Source organism: Seriola lalandi, unplaced genomic scaffold (assembly GCF_002814215.2).
Source record: "Seriola lalandi dorsalis isolate HSWRI2012SDOR001 ecotype SW California unplaced genomic scaffold, Sedor1 jcf7180002054850, whole genome shotgun sequence".
Lineage (NCBI taxonomy): Eukaryota > Metazoa > Chordata > Actinopteri > Carangiformes > Carangidae > Seriola > Seriola lalandi.
Window position 1 is genome coordinate 2,243,060 of NW_019525403.1, and position 6,077 is coordinate 2,249,136.

The following is a 6,077-nucleotide window of genomic DNA, read 5'->3' on the forward strand; positions in this document are numbered from 1 at the left end:
AAAAAAGTGACTTTACTTACACTTTAAAGTAAAAATATAAATACAGTTTATGAAAACCTGATCAACTTCCTGTATTGCCCACCTGACTGTAGGTACCTTGACAAATCTGGCAGATATGGGCTGTATGTTGACAAAACCTGGCCAATGAAAGCCGTGTTGTCCTGGGACATTAACCAATAATATGTGAGGAAGGGCGTGGTAAGAAAAACAGGTATGATGAACTCAGTCACCCAGGGTTGGAAAATAAATAAATAAATAAACAAAAACAAGTTAAAACATGTTAGAGAAGATGAGTGAAACAATGTGATATACACATTTTCTTATAAATCTGAAATGTAAACTGGGAATGGTGGAAGAACTTCTGTTCAGGTAATTTACTGTGTTACTTATCTTTGTTAATACCACAGTGTAAAACTACTCTATTAAAAGTAAAAGTAAAAGTAAAGTATGTAAGTATAATCACAAAAATGGACTCAAGCTATGGAAAGTAAAAGTACTCAGAGTAGAAAAAGTTTTAAAGTGGCATGAAAAAAAAAACCTATGTAGACAAAATTAGCTTAATTTGGGGAAATATGGTGTTAGATATTAGTATCATAAATAACTTAAATATTCATTCCCCCATTGTGATGGACAGTCAGCCATTCTCTGTGGTTGAGGATAAGGGATTTAGCATTTTGTGCATATATTATATCCCACTAATATTCGCTCCACAAGACAGGTGTGTATCCTACACAATGTGTGCATGAGCAATGAAGAATTTAGAATAAAGCAATGTTTATTTCTCAATATGTGAAGGCCATGGTAGAAATGAGGTATAAAACATCTCCGGAAAAGACCAAAGCCCAGGTGCAGAAAGCAGACAAGACAGTGGTCCTCTCTGATATTCCAGCCAAAGTCAGGAAGCTGGTGGGATATTTTAAAAGCAGAAAAAGCTGATAAATTAATTGTTTTCCTTTCACAGTTATTAAAGGTTGCCTCCATCTTTTAGCTCCATTTAATAAAGCGACTGTGGAACTCTCAGAAGAAAAGAAGGTCTTGATCTAATCAACTACAGTACAGTAAAATTATGAGAAAACCATATCATAAATTAGATTATTCCTCTTTAAAGAGTTCAACGTACACTTTGATAGTTTTATTACTTTTTTTTTAGTATTCATAAGATCAAGAGTTCTAATTTACTCTCTGAATTCAACTAAAAATCAGCATTTGGGATAATTGTGATATTCAACATTTAGGAACAACAGATTTACAATGAATTCAATGTCACATTTATAATGTTCAAAATATGTAATGATATTTTTAAACTCAATATCTAGGAGAACTCAGGTGACTGGAGACGTGTGGATGGGCAGGGCAGTTAGATGAGTGGGAACATGTGGTGGCTGATGGGAAAATGGGAGCAGTCTTGACACCCTCAGTGCTCGGTTCACTCCCTATAGTCAGACTGAGAAGAGAACCGAGTTCCTGGCTGGATGCTGTCACTACTTGAGAGTTATTAATTTAAATATGGCTTGAGGTGCAGCAGCTCTGCTTCCTTTGAAGTCCTGTATGAACTACAAATGTGTATTTTACACTGACATAACTCCCCTTCGGTGTGGTATTAGCCTTCTGTGGACTAAATAAATAAGGGTAATTCTCCATATCACAGCTATTTAAAGAGTACACAATGTGTAACACAAGGACATTAATTTCATAAATCATAATTCAGATTTCCTGATTTGCACATTGAGTTATTTCACAGCTTTTCTGACAAGTTTTGACCACATTAGCAATGCAAAGCAGATGGGCTGCTGTTAGTATTCATGCTGCAGCCTGTTTCTTTCTTCTTCTTTTTTTTTTTTTTTCAGACTGTCTGCAGTGTGAACGGAATAAAGATGCGTTTGATTTAGACAGAGGTGGCCTAACATTTGCACTTGTGTCCTCAAGCTGTGAAACTATTTGGAACTCCACTATGATACCGCCGGAGCTCCTCTGAACCTGCCTGTCAAACAGAGAAAAGGAGGATTTCACTCTGAAAGATAAGAGCCTCTACCTCACCTCATGTGACTGAATGAGTTGTTTTAATGAGACTTTAAGTAATTATATTAACAAAGACTGTGTTCAGAGATATCAGCTAATGATCTGCTATCATAGAGTTCATTAAAATGACTTCAGCGATCAGGAAAAGTGAAGGAATTTCAGATATGATACTTAATTCACAAGAAAAGCCTTTTCACATTTTGAAGTTTTTGAAATATTAAATACACTAGAAATGAAAGGGTAAATGACCGGCCCTTAACTAAAGTGTTTTCTGTTTGATTCTTATCTTTGTTATCGAGGCAAAAGGAGAACACCAGGGGTGGACTGAAACAATAATTCTGGCCTGGAATTTGACAACATCCCAGATCACCCTGTTTATACAAACCACCAGCTAGTTTTTTAGGCTAACCTTATTTGTTGATGTAACAGGTACGAGACTAGCAATACATTCTGGGAGGAAAGTTATCCAAATTACAGAACACAAACATCTGGGGCTGAACAAAAATTTTGACTATCAAAATGAAACTTCTGGCCCAACTTAGCCTGAGTCTGACCCATATGGGCTAAACACACAAAACAATTAGCCTACACATTTTAAAAAGAGCATGAGATACAGAGTTAGCATAAATGTTCAAATGAGTAGCTTTATCTTCAAACATCAAAAGTATCAAAAAACATGCACACATTTGCCGAAACTGAACCTAAGCTGGGTATGTCGAGATTGTTTTACCTAGTGTTTCTGACTGATCTGGTCAATCACCCCCCAAGCCCTGGCCCGCCTGGACCCAACATCCAACCTTGCAGGATTTGGTTTCTCCGACTGTTTACCTGAAATCTGTTATATTTTAATTACATTACTCAAAAAACAGTCAGCCAATCGGAAAGGAGACTCAGAGCCTCTCTCCTGATTGGCTCACCGACCTGTTGTAACTAGAGCTCCAGGAGAAGCCTGAGAGAGGAGATGTAAAACTATACTGAGATGATTTTTGGTTCTTAAAACCACCAATATCTTCGTATGGATCAAAACTTTAAAGGAAAAGTGTAAAATATTGGACATTTAAGGTGCCAAAATGACCTCCATGATTGTTCTATAGCCTAATCATAACAGTGTAACGTGACAACGATCCTCTAAACTTAACAAAGTACTTCTTTCCTTGAATGTCATCAAGTCCTAACCAAACCTTTACCATTGCATCACCACATAATAAAAGGGTTGGTTATTTCTTCTTCAAAAGTGATATTTTTTTACTGTTTATCGGTGGCATATTGTCTGCCACTGCAGCACTACTACGGGTCATATTATAATTTAGAGCCTCACTATTTACAGGGATAAAATGCAGAATTGATTCAAGGAATGTTGTTAGAGTAGAGGCTTTCTTTACAGCAGCCAGTTTTGAATGCGACAGCACGAAAGGTATAAATAATCGAATGAATGATGGTTTAGCTGCTTCACTTTCAGGGTCACGCTGTCCTGGCTTCCTGGCTTCCTGGCTTCCTGGAAAATGGAAGTGATGGAGAAGGCTGGAATGGGAGAAAAATCATAAATTCACTCATGGTACAAGCAAAATATGAGAGAAAGAGAATCGTCCTTACTGAACTTTTGCCAAAGCCTCTTTAAAACAAGACCACAATCTTTCCCTGAGCTTTACCAAGTCCACAGAACTGCTGACACAGAGCTATACAAACATTAATCATGTTTTAGTTGCCAGAAACAAAAGAAAGAAATGAATTTGTGGTGAATTTTGAAGATACATTTAGTTAAATGAATATTCAGTGAAACTAGCTACTGCTTTTTCAGATACCTCATCAAGAGGGCATTTGGATCTGATGGTAGCTCTGGAGAAAAGGTCATTTGATCACATCATAAATCATCCTCTGGTGACCATGAATATCATACCAAGTTTCACAGCAGTCTGGCCAGCAGTTGACCACTCTAGCTTCTGTCATAGCTAATGTTTTCTATGCTAACGGGAGCAGATTTTAAAGGTTAGTTAGCATTAACAGTTGCTTACTTACCAGTCTGCAAGAAATGTTGCGAGTTCAGCATTAGATTGTATTCCAAACATGCCAAGAGTTGTGCCCAGCAGTGGAAGTTGGCATGCTTACCAGCTAGCCCCAGTCCGGCGGGACAGTGTCGTCACTTCCCGATACTGAGTCATTGTAGCCTCCAGGCTGCCCTGAAGAAATGGAGCTGCTCAGAGGGAGTATTATAACCTCTTTTCTTGTAAACGCAAAGATGGCGGAAGCCCTTGTCAAGCGACAATCACCACCACCTGCTCCTGGCAATAAAGCAAGAAAATGCACACATAGCATCTTTAAAAAACATACAGTTCCATGTTTCTCTGAAGTATTACAAAAATAAAAAAGTGGAAATGATTTATCACTAATTACATAAGTGAATGCACTGGTCACCATGTACTTAGTTATAAAGCATTTCATGAACCTGTGAGCACCCATGGCAATAAATGAGTTCCCTTCATTTTTTGTACTTGTACATTAGAATAGTCCATTAAATCATCAATAATTCCATTCATAACATGGATTTCTATAAAATAAAGTCTTATTGAATCAAGTTAATCACACTAAACCACTGCTCAACACCATCTGTTTCATTAACTGGAGCGTTCTGGGGTTAAACCATTGGAGATTAGCTCCCAGTTACTTCAGCGTTCAGTTTTCGGGGGTTGCAGCTTTTTTTGACCTTGAATAAAAAGTTGCTGGTACCAGCTTGCACATGCAGCCTGTGGGGGCACACATCATGCACAAGAATGATTAAATTGAGGTTTTAATTGGTAATTCAAAAGAACAAATATTTACCTCTGGGCTCTGCTGGGTTCTGTAAAGAACATTTATGGACGAAGAATTGCTGAAGTACAACACATATTATACCTCAGCAGAGCAGTAGATAAAATTCGCCTTTTTCTCTTTTTCTCTCTTCAGCTTATTTGGGGAAATGTGCTTATTGTTCCCATCACAATGACTACATTTATTACAAAGTGATGTTATCTAACATAATGATGCTGCGCACCCTGGAGTACTGCCCCAATTCAAGCACTAGTTGGGTTGCTGGAGAGATAAAGTTGTTAAAATACATTGAAAAATAAGAATATGCTTATTCATTTCACACATACATGGCCTGAGCTTTTGCCTATAGGTTGTATAGAAAATGTTTCGGAGGGTTGGCTTGTCCATCTTGATTTGCTCGGTTGCATAAGCCACTGCTGGGAATCATTGCTCCATAGCACTGGTAGTGGTCGAACACTCCAAAGGCTACCTTTATAGGGGCTATTTGTAGGTTTTGCTATAGCATAGTATTAGTAGCTGTTTACTTACCCGTGTAAAGAAACATTTTGAGTTCAACATCAGACTTCATTCCTTTACTCACCAAGATCTTTCTTCTATGGAAGCCCATTCCCACCAGTAAAAGAAAATGATCATGAGATGAAAAGTTGAAATGATGAGATTAAAAGGTCAATTTTATGTGATAAATCATAATTATCATATTAAATGTCATAATTATGACTTTTTAACTATAATTATGGCTTAACATGAAGTTTTTCCTTCACTTTCTTTTTCTTTTACTGGTGGAAATTGGTTTCCTTAGTCTCTAGAGGTGGAAGGCCATGCCAATGTTAACTCTTCTCTCTATCATGTCTTTCCTTTGATTGAAGTTAGCACGATAACCCTCAACCGTCTCGTCACTTTCCGATAGCGAATGGCCCCTGATCTCCCCTGAAGACATATCGCCGCTCGGAGGACAAATTATAACCTCTTTTCTTGTAATCGAAACGATGGCCAAAGCACTTGTCAAGCAACAATCACCGCCAAAACCTTAATAGCACTTTTACGTTCCTGCAGGTAAAAGGGCTCTGAAATACTTATTTAACTTCAAAGGTTCAATGTCTGCTTGAAAAGTTGAAATGAAAATGTCTTTAACTTCAAAAACAGAATGAAAACACGTCTGTAAAACCTTTGAGCTCCCATTCATCTGCCAATGCTTGAGAAAACACCCACGGTAATAGCTTAACATGGAGGTAAAGCAGGAAAGCAAATATTCA